Here is a 12210-nt window from a genome sequence, read left to right as displayed (position 1 = left end):
AAGTGTGCAAATGGATTCCTCAAGATTTGAAAATTGACACACTTAAAGTATTTTTGGAGGACAACACAATGGTACAATCCATTTGACTTCACCTATCATGGATTTCAAAATATGACATCACAAACAGGGCTTCCCAAAAATTTGCACAATTACACAAAAGCATGAAACAGTAACTGACCAACTTTGAGGGATTCAAAACCTAATCAAATGAACTTAAAATGACTCAAAATATGAAACACAAGCTCTCAAGTATAAACATTAGATACTCCCAAAGTGGTGGGTCATGCCACATTTTTGGGTGTGCGATATTCAATCACAAACACAGCCTCCTATCCCTGTTTGACACTTTAGTGAAAAATGCAGATTTGACAATTGCTCAAAACAAAATTTTGCCAAATGACTCAAAATGATAGTTTAACTTCATGGAATATGTGGACATGCTGAATGGAAGGTGTTAGAAACATTAAACAACCCTTGGGCCTCAAAAGTACAACTAGGTACATGCGCATCAGAAAGCATTTATAGGGCTCAATTTTCTCAATAGTGCTCAAATTTCGGGCTACAATTTTGAGCGCCAACAGGAGACATGTTTCCTTGTGGACTCAGCACACCTAATATTCCTAAACTACTATGCTCATCATCAATATTCATAGTTTCTATATTCTTGGTTGTAAGCCCAAAAATGCTTTTCCACAACAATTCACTCTACTATCATACAAATTCCTCTTTATTTTGTAGTATAAAAAACACTCTATATTTAGGAAAAAATTTACTCCGATGTTATTTTTTAAATTTTTCCTTTTGTTCTTGAGATAGATTAGGCATAACTCTAACTAGTGTGTTAGTTCTTATTTGATATTCTATTACTTCAACCTGCTACCATCTTCTCTCTAATCTATCATATAGATCCTTGGGTATTTTATTCTCTATTTTACTAGGAACTAGTTTTTAATTTGCAATTATTTCTACCATAGCTTCCTCAATTTTATTTCTATCATATCTTACGTATTTAAAACTAGATAAACCTATAGATCTTCTTAGTCTATCACATGCCTTTGTAATAGTCTTGATCTACCTGATAAGTGGTCCTCTAATCAATCTCCTTCTCCTAGTTTGAGTTTTACTTGACTCAGTAGACACTCATACTTTCAGCTTTACAGACTTCTCAATAATAGAAGCTTCCCTAGTCCTTGGCTTAGTTTATGGTGGAGGTGTTGTTTCCTTCTTCTTCTTTGATCTTTGAGCCTTCTTTCTTGGTGGCATGACAAAAACTAGGGCTTTACCCTTGTCAGCTTCTTCCACTTCTACTTCCTCCTCATCACCACTATCTTGTTCTTCATCTTCACCAAGACCTTGAGTCACTTGCAATGGTTCTTTACCCTTGCCTAGGGTTCCTAATTTTGATTCTAGATATTTAATCATTGGTTCAGGAGAACCTACAATAAATGATGAATCTCTAAGGTCCTAAGAACACCTATAATAGGTTATATTAATCAATGAGGCATCTAGACCAAATTGTAAGACCTAGTTCCAAGATTGGCAAAGTCATCAGGCCTTGGTCAACTATGGTCAAATATGGTCAAAGGGCCTAGATTATTAGGATTTTGATTTATTTCATGTTTTAACATGTTTAGAACCTATTTTGGTCAATTTGACTAAGTTTTATTATTTCTGGTTACAAGTTCGCACAAATTGCACAAATTGCAAACAATGCTAAAAAGTTGTCAAGCAACTTAAGCAACTTTTTTGCAAAATAATGAAAAAAATTCCCCAATGGCCATAAAAATTTTGAAATTTTTTTATGACTATTGGAAGGCCTATAAAAATCCCTTTTAGGTGGGTGATAGGCAGAGATAATGTACTTTCAACTTTCAAATCAATAAAATACCCTATTTTTACTGCAACTGTCATGCATTGTACAGATTTGTACGGATTCATCTAGTATTCAAAATTACATTTTTGGATAGGTATATGAAGTATATTTCCAATTCATCTGGTTTGAATCCTCCATATATCTCCTAACTCAAGTTATTGGTTATTTTTCACATGCAGGTCTAGATTTCTTGCTAACATAGGGTTTTGAAGGATTTCACCATGGAAATCTAACGACCATTAGTGAAATCCTAGAATCTATAATGTATTTTAAGATTCAAGTGGTTTTAGGAATGTACTTATAGAGATCCATTATAAATTTGATGCCCTAGTTGTACAAGACCTATGTGCATGCTAGGAAAAGGATGCAACATCTCCCACAACTTCAACCAAACTTAGCATCAAGGCTTGAAATCAAGTTTTTAACTTGTCCAAGATTTCCCTCACATGTTCCCATCATTGGTTTGCAAGATGGAGACCTAGAACATGTACTTCCTTTATATATGGAGGCCTAATTGCTCTAGTTGCCTAAGCAAGAAAGTAAACAAAAGCACATTTGTTTGTGCCATCAAACCTTGGTGCCTTAGTATATTTTGTAAGCCCCAAAAGGGTGTCCAAAAAAATAAATTTTTCCCTAGATTGTGTGGAGACTATAGAGAAGGAAATCCTTTTAGAGGTAGAGGAAGACACAATGGACCTCTCACATGCTTTAATTGCAATCAAGTAGGACAACATGCAGGAAAATGCCCTGAGAAGAGGATACCAAGCAAGGGGAAAGAAGAACACAAATTGTGGAGGAAGAGCAACTTGACTACAGAGATCTTGAACCTAAGGTAGGAGCATGTCTAATGACGAGGCAAGCATTTTTGTAGATCCCTCAAACCAAAGAGCCATCGAAAAGGAAGAATCTCTTTAGGATAAGGATCAAGTGCCAATGCAAGGTATGCAGTTTTTTAATTGATTTAGATTCAACCAAAAATCTTGTTTCCTCTGAGATGGAAGAGAAACTCAAATTACCTAAGAAACCCCAATCCTTTCCATATCATGTTTCTTGGTTAACAAAGGGTCAAAAAACTTTAGTGACAGAGCAAGCATGGGTAGAATTTTCCTTAGCATATTTCAAGGATAAAGTGCTTTGTGATGCTGTAGAAATGGATGCATCTTGATACCATCCACCATTGTAAAAAGAATACTTATTCTATAACTAGAAATGGTGTAAATTTCACCATGAAGCCTATGCTTGATCCTAAAGTAGAACCTACTGTTGTAACCATAGGGGAGAAATAAATGATCAAAGCCTTGAAGCAACTTGATACCGAAGGTTTTATATTGGTCTCTAAGACAAAGGAAAACATAACTTCTAAAGAAAAAGATCTTATTCCCAAAGAAGTACAAGACCTACTATAAAAGTACAGTCATGTTACTTCTATTGACATACCCACAAGTCTCTAACAAGGTACCCTATAAAATGACTCCAACTCAACATGCTGAAATTGCCAAGCAAGTGATTAATTTGTTGGAAAAAGGTCTAATACATAGGAGTTTAAGTCCTTGTGTTGTTCCATTTGTCCTTTCTCCCAAAAAGGCTAGAAAATGGAGGTTGTGTATTGATAGAAGGGCTATCAACAAGATTACAATAAGGTATAGATTCCCCATTCCCAAAATTGAGGATCTATTGGAGAAACTAGGAGGAACTTTCTATTTTCCTAAGATATACTTGAAGTCTGGATACCATAAGATTAGAATAAAACTAGGTGATGAATGGAAGACATCATTCAAAACTATTAAAGGTTTTTTTGAATGGTTAGTGATGCCCTTTGGGTTAAGAAATACCCTTGGTACTTTTATGAGGCTTATGAATGAGATTTTCATTGATTTTATTGACAATTTTTTTGTTAAATTGTAACAGATTTCCACAATCCATGCTATTCTATGTATGTTTCTAGGTGTGATTGTGTGTTATTTTAACAGCATCAACATTTTGGATCATACTCAATGATCCATCATTAGGATGAGAGAGCTAAGAGAACATGATGATGGATCATTGAGTATGATCCGAAATGTTGATGCTATTAAAATAGGTGCGAGTGAACTACAGGTGTCGAGCAAGATTCAAGTGTTGAGTGATAAGTGATGCTGAGTCACTATAGGTGCCGAGAAAAGTATAGATGCCAAGATAACCAAAATTAGTATAGGAGCCAAGTGAGATAAAATTCCTATATGTGCCAAGCATCAGCAATTAGTAAGTGTCAAGTAAAATTGAATCAACATATGAGTTTGTGCCTTCACAAACTCAGATGTAAACCATTTTTGAGCTGACTCAAGATGAATCTTGAAGGATCTTGAAGGTAAGATCAAATCTTTTACATTCCCTATGTAATAAACATGTAGCCAATAAGAAAACTAGAGAAAGCATGTAACCAATAGGAAAAGTGAAAGAATTGAGTAGGAAAAGAATAATGAATACTGATCATAGATTCATACCTACCCCTAAGTCTTTGAAGCCTTTAAAAGGAGGATGAAACCCCATTATTTGTATACATGTGTGTGTGTGTGAGAGAGAGAGAGAGGGAGTTCATGGGAGAATGCTCTAACCAAGTGAGTGTTTTTAAATCCTCTAACCAAGTCACTTTTAACAATGTGTAAAGTCTTTAATAGGACATGACATTCACAGGGCAAACCATTGGAAGTGGTTAATCTTTGTGACCTTAAATAGTTACATATTGTTGTAGTGATAATTTGTGGGTTTCATCCCCACCCCAATTTTATCTTCTCATTTTGGAGGGTTTCTGGGTGACCAAATCTTGTGTTATCTATTTTTATGCATGTCTTTATTTTTCATGTTAAGTAGATATGTTAGATGCATATGAATGATCTTAGGTAAAAGTTTTTAAAGGGTTAAAAGTTAGTTACTTCTGATTCACCCACCCCCCCCCCCCCCCCCACCAAAAAGTTAACCTTCCCACTTGTAAATTCCAACAATTGGTATTAGAGCCTAGTTCTTAGGAGTAGCCTTACAGCTTGAAGAAAATATCTAGAAATAGAAGTCTACAAACTTGGGGAGGTCATAGAAAACCAAGTGATTGATATACAACTTGCTTTACATACTTTGGAAGAAGCCAGATAAGAACTGAGAAAATATTTAAAGAGAAGAAAAGAGATTGTCATAGTTGAGAATGATACATAATACAAGGAGATTGACACCAGAAAACTATTTGCAAATGGAGATTCCAAAGAGTTTGATGCAACAATAACATACCTAATGGAGAAGAATAGAGTTCAAGTAGAAGAGATCATAACTCTCAAGATTGAACAAGAATCACAAGCCATGATGCTTTGTGAAGTGACTGAATAGAAGAAAAGAACCATTGAAGATAAGGCTATCCTAGAAGAATACAAGAGAAACCTTGCCAATAGAATAGAAGAAAATTCAATTAAGCTTGCAAGAATTTCAAACATGCAGCTAGACACCCTAAGTTAGATGATGAATACACATCATGAATTAAATGTCAAGGACATTGAGATCTCCACACTAAAGATTCAAAATGACCTAAAAAGAGAGAAGGAAATTGTACAAAGCTTCAACAAATCTAATAATGCCATAAAGTACTTTGAATATCTACTAAAATCATCAAGATGCAGCAAAGATACTTCAGGACTAGGATACACCAGCACTAAACAAGGAGAGTCATCCAAGAAACAAAAGAAAGAAGTGACAAAGGTAAGAACACTAAACCTACTTATCATTTTTGTGGTAAAAATGGACATACTTCTAATGTATGTAGGAGCAAGAATGCCCATCAACACGACAAACCTAAGAATGTGGGTCACTATCACAAGTGAAACAAGCAAGGACATCAAGCACATGACTATAGGAATAGGACTATCAGAACACCAAGATTTGAAGGTCATTGGTACAATTGCAAGAAGTATGGACATAAAGCTTTTGAGTGCAGATCAAAGCCTATGTGGACACCTAATCAGCTAGCAAAGGGAAATCATCATGGACATCACTACAATTGGGACTATAGCACCAAGTATAGCTTCCATTACTGTCTAAAATATGGACACATCCCAAAAAATTGCATAAGAACACATTTTAGTGGAAACTATAGTAGATGGCTCAGCTAGACTACATGTTTTAGTTGTTTAAAGACTTGACATATCAACAGGAATTTTCCAACAAGGTCAAAGGCACCCAACTCAGAGATTAATAAAGGAAAAGAAAAGGTAGACGTTGAACACATCATAGGAGAAATGAATAAGACATGAAAGAAGAAAGATGGAAGAAACACATCAAATGAAGGGATCATTTCACCTAAAAGGTCAAGTGGTCACACTTCAACCAACTAAGAAAAAAAAGGTATGTGGAATTGATATACAAAGCTTTATCATACATTAGTTCCAAGATAAGTAAGTATTGAAAAGATAAGATTAGCATGAATAGAGATGCAAAGTTAAAACTTCAAATTTTCACTAGTATTTCCAAGTAAGAAAACTTGCCTTCAAATGTCGAGTAGAATCCTAGTACAAGCCGAGTTGATTACCAAAGTTAGTAGAAGTCGAATGATTAGTTGCAGCCAAGTGGTAGTGGAAGCCAAGTAAAGAAAAAATTTAGTTGAAGTTGAGTGAGGGATATTTTAGTGGATGTTGAGTGGTGGAAAGACAATGGAAGTTGTGTAATGTAGAAATGCCTAAGAAGCCAAGTGGACAGCTGTAAATGCACTAAGCATTAAATGCTATGAAAATAAGGTATATTATTACATTTTGAACCATTTTTATTTGTTGAAAACAAAGAGAAAAGAAAAAGAAGAGTGCAGAATGATTTCAAAATAGAGAATCCATCATTTGAGCTAGTTTCAATAGTGATTCAATACAATTTCATTGATTCAAGGTATTCACACTAGTGCAGAGCTATGTAGTTTCACATTTTCTTTGTGTTCAAACCCTAGATCACACAAACAACCTCTAGTTCTAGGAAACCATAGGAGAAAGAACCATTTTAGGTATAACTTGTGTCAAATGAAGTTAAACAACTTGATTTCTAACCAATCCCTAAAGTGGCATACAAAAATGATCCAGCTGGAGCCCTATCTATTATACCTCCTAAGGTAATTATGGTCCAAGATGTTAGGAGATGTTACAATTGCAAAATTGGAGCCATAGGAGATATGGAGATGAGAGAAGCCTACGACAAGTTGTGTAAAAATAGAGTTTTGAAAGAAGAGTACCAAATAGTTGAGAAGAAGGGTTTGACTCATGCCCTAGAATTCCTCACTGTCCTCAAAATGGAATGGATTTAGTAGGATTCATAATGGAATTTTATGGCTAGAAGATGGTCTAATCAAGATATCAAAGAGGATCATTCATAGAGTAATAGGGTATCCAACCCTAGATTGGCCAAAGAACCTTAGAAGTGATTCCAAGGAAGCAATTGAGAAAAACACAAGTGCCAAATGAAACAAGAGAGGAATGACTATAGATACTATCCAAGACCCTCTTGTTGACTTTGCTGTTAGAGTTATTTCACACATATTTTATCAATATAGAAAACTTAACAGTGTACCTTGCATTGCAGTGGATGTTGGCTACAAACTAGTGAAAAAGGATCATACTTATGATCTTGCATAATTGCAATTGCAATAGATCAATGAGAATTTAGCAGCAATAAGGAGAACTAAGGGAGCACAATGCAAATTTGGTGCAATTTTGATTTGCATATTTTTCTATGTACAAAATGAATTTTGATCCTTTGGATAAGTAATTTGGAAAACCAATAGGTCTTTAGTAGCTCAAGTAAATGAATATATTGAACAAATGGGAGCTAATTTTGAAACTCTCATGACAAGTTATTTTGAGGTTTTCAAGAAAACCATGAAATAGAAGCTAAGGATACCAGTTTCATTGGTAGAACAACATGTTAATGATGTATGTTTTCTTGTAGATATCTATTATACTTACATACAAGTAGCCATACCAAGGGTTAGATGGCTAAGACCTCTTGGATATGAGATAAATATAGATGAGGCATCTGCAACTATAATTGCACTATTATTAGAGGAAGTAGACAAGAGTGCACCACATTTTGGGACTTTTGATGTGGTAAGATCAAAGGTGGACATGGAGTTGAATACTACCTCCACACTAAAGAAAAAGGACAAACTTGTGAAGAAGTTATAGGAAAAATTTGGTGAGGGTATTGTTGAAGAGGATGAAAATGAAGAAGCAAAAGAAGATGAAGAAGAGAAAAGTCTAGAACCATTAGCACTGACCCAAGCCATGGGTGAGGATGTAGAAGAAGAAGAAGGTGTTGAGAAAGAAGCACCCAAGGCTGAACCCAAGAAGAGAAAGGCACAAAAATAGCCTACTAAACAGCCTAAAGGAGAGAAGAAAGCAACAAATCTGAGTCTAGCCAGACCAACTACAAGGGAAAATACTAGGGCAACAACAAAAGTAGCTAGGGAACAGGTAAAGTAAAAAGCCACATAGCAAGGAGGGCCTATAGAAAAGAAAAGAAGAAAATATGTTTCACCCTTAGAGTTAGATGAAGAGAAGATAGAATCTTACAATGATCAATTCAAAGTGGTAAGACACTCCACCAAATCTAATTTGAAGAATTTTTTGTGATAACATTAGGGATAATGCAGATTTAACTAGTTTAAAAGATATTGATTTTAATAAGTTGAGTAGAGAAGAGCAAAACATAGTGGAAGAATCTATCTACACTATGATGGCCAAGTTCATGACTACTCCACTTGAATTGAATAATTCAATTCCTAAGGAGATAAGTTCAATAGTTGAAAATAAATGGCATTACTACCTAAAAATGGAGAAGAAAATAAGGGAGTCAACATTGGCTTATGTAATGCTAGACCTTACAAAAGGTAAAATAAGCAAGGCTAACAAGAAACATGGGAGAAAATTTTCACCCAAACACAAAGCCTTAAGCATTCTATAGAATAAAATTGAGGATGTTGTAAGGAATTCCACACAAATGTGGAAATTGATTTATGGGTTAACAACTATCAAGGAAGGAAAAGAAGATCCCTTTGAGGGAAGAAATGATGAAGAGGAAGTAGAGGAAAATGAGAAGGAGGAAGAAGGAGAGAAAGAGAAAGAAGAGGTTACAGTGGAGGAGAAGAAACATAAAGGTGATGAGGCAACAATAGAGTGTCCAAGATATCCAATTGCCACCACCTAGTCCTCCACATACAACACCTACATCTATAGAAATCATAATTTTCAAGGATGTTCCTAAAACCTTAGGTCAAAACATCAATCCATTGACTACAGAGGATCTCAAAAAGATCCTTCACTAAACAACATTGCAATCATAGTTGTACACAAATCCTATTTTGGTGAGTGTAGAAGAGTTACAAAAGGTTGTAGCTGAAATAACTAAGGAGAAAGTGAACACATAAGAACCACCTTCACAACCTCCTATAGCTACAAATGATCAACCAAAAGAGAAAGTAGCACAAGACACAATTGTTAAGGTTAACACTTAAGTTACAGTAACTGTCTAGAAGCAAGATAAGGAGCAGATAGGACAAATGGATCCTATAGCACAAAGCTAAGGTGCACCTCCTCAAATCATTGTAATTGATCAAAGTAAAAGAGAAGAAGATAAGGAAGAGGAGAAAACCCCCAAGGAAAGAGAGAAAGAGGTAATATAGACACTGGTAAATTTTCCTACCTTAGGGACTCCTACTAAGCAGTTGAGCACTGATGCAGTACCAGTGAAAATATCAGCACCATGCTCAAGCTCCACCAAGGTGGCAAGGGTACTTCACTATGGAGACCCTACACTTGATGAAGAAATAGTCTTACCAAGTTATGACTGCAAGACAATGAACCTTGCATAGATAAATGGAATGCAAGAGGCACTGGAAAGGAAAAAGAAATAGGAGATACTTAGAAATGAGTATAGGTAAAAGAAAGCATTAGTAGAAATCAAAGACATATTCCTTGATGCATTCAATTTGCCAGTACTTGATGAAACAAAGCCCATCATGGAGCAACTATCCAACATAGTGGACTAGGTACAAAATGAAGACCTTAATACTAATGTTAAATTATTAGAATAGTCTAAAAAGAAATTTCAAATGAAGGTTAATGAGAATATATCTAGTGAGATAGCACTATCACAAGTAGAATTGGCTAAGAAGGTAGAAAAGGTGAAAATAGTACTTGAGAACATATTCTCATTGTACTCCAAACTATGTGATTCTTCATATTTCACACAAGAGACTACCTAGAGAATATTGAGCTTGGAAAGGAACCTTAAGATATCTAGCACACAACTACCTAAGGATCCAGCTCAAAGTGAGAAGCCTTTTTCCACAATTCTTCACACTCAAAAGGAGTTAGCTATATTAACAATAGAAGAGGCTAATATTAAGGCCAAATTGATACAAATTCAGTCTCTTATCACCCCACATCTAGAAGTACTACATAAAGAAGTGGCCTATGTATAGAATGTTTTGAAGAAAGATCCAAATATTTCTACCTTAGAAGGCATAGTACATCTTGCAGAAAAGACAACTATCTAGCTCAAAGCACTAGAAATTTCCTTATACAATTGGGATGCTTCTTTGAAGATAATAATGAAGGTAAATAAAACATTTTTGGCTAAATATTCCATTAATTCTTAGGACCCTTTGACATAAGTGTCAAAAAGGGGAAGATTTAATAAAGATAGGAGATAATAAGAATGGGGGAGATAATACATTATGTAGATATGAGGGAGATATACCTAAAGGGGGAGATAATAAAATTTTGAGTTTTAAGTAGAGATAAAGAAATAAAGACAAAAGGATAAAAAAGAATACAAGGAGATGTGTGAAAGGGGGAGAAGAAACAAAGGGGGAGTACAAACAGAGAAGACACAAACCAAACACAAAGAAAACAAGGCAAAGAGTATTAGACACATAAGCATGAGACAAATTCAGCTTAAGGGAATTTTGCTTATAGAAATAACACATCAGCTTAGGGGGAGTTACAAGTTTTTGAGGTATATAATCATCTACAAAATTTTGAACAAGCTTTTGAAGTTTTGTACATTTGTCGAATAGAATATGTAGTATACTCATAGAGATCAGATTCATAATGCTTAGTTAAGTGTTTTTGCCACTCATGTCAAAGGGGGAGATTGTTGGTTTCAAATTAGTTTTGACAATTGAGTGTCAACACACTTAACCAATTCTCAAGATGATGCCAAGTATAATACAGATGCCGAGCTATAGTATGTGTCAAGCTAGAGATTCAATAGGTGCTGAGTGAACTTCAAGTGCTGAGCAACATTCAAGTGCTAAGTGATAAGTGATGCCAAGTCACTATAGGTGCCAAGAAAAGTATAGATGTCAAGCTAACCAAAATTACTATAGGATCCAAGTGAGACATAATTCCTATATGTGCCAAGCATTAGTAATTAGTAAGTGTCATGTGACACAGAATCAACATATGATTTTATGCCTTCACAAACTCATATGTAAACTATTTTTGAGCCGACTCGGGATGAATCTCAAAGGATCTTGAAGATAAGATCAAATATTTTACATTCCCTATGTAATCAACATGCAACCAATAAGAAAAATGGAGAAAGCATGCAACCAATAGGAATAGTGAAAGAATTGAGCAAGAAAACAAGAATGAATACTGATTGTAGATTCATACCTAACCCTAAGTCTTCAAAGCCTTTAAAAGGAGGGTGAAACTCCGTTATTCGTATAATGTGTGTGTGTGTGTGTGCGCGCACGTGTGTGTGTGCATGTGCGTGTGCGTGCATGCGTGCATGCGCGCACGCGCGCGTGTGTGTGTGAGAGAGAGAGAGTTCATGGGAGAATGATGGAGAAATGTAGAGGGGTGTAAAGACTTAGAAAAGGAAGAACAAAATTGTAGAATTATTTAATCAGAACAGAGCATTATAACTTTGAGGAGAGACATATTAGATCAAGGAAGGATCAGAACATATAGAGTAGAATGAGGACTTGGAATCAACAATTGAAGATTGTAAGTCATCAGGTCAAAACTTTCTAATACTCTCTAGCCATTGTATTAGGAATTAAAATCCTATGATGATAGGTTGATCTAATAGCCATGTTGTAAGCCTTTCAACAAGGTGCTAAATCCTTTAACAAGGTAACATTCCAAGTGAGTGTTTCTAAATCCTCTAACCAGGTCACTTTTAACAGAGTGTAAAGTCTTTAATAGGATAGACCATTCACAAGGTAGACCATTGAATGTAGTCAATCTTTTTAACCTTAAAGAGTTACATATTGTTGTAGTGATAATTTGTGGGTGTCATCCCCACCCCAATTTTACCTTCTCATTTTGGAT

Source organism: Cupressus sempervirens, chromosome 10 (assembly GCF_028749045.1).
Source record: "Cupressus sempervirens isolate cs-2001-9-10 chromosome 10, ASM2874904v1, whole genome shotgun sequence".
Taxonomy (NCBI): Eukaryota; Viridiplantae; Streptophyta; class Pinopsida; order Cupressales; family Cupressaceae; genus Cupressus; species Cupressus sempervirens.
This window is presented reverse-complemented; position numbering follows the sequence as displayed.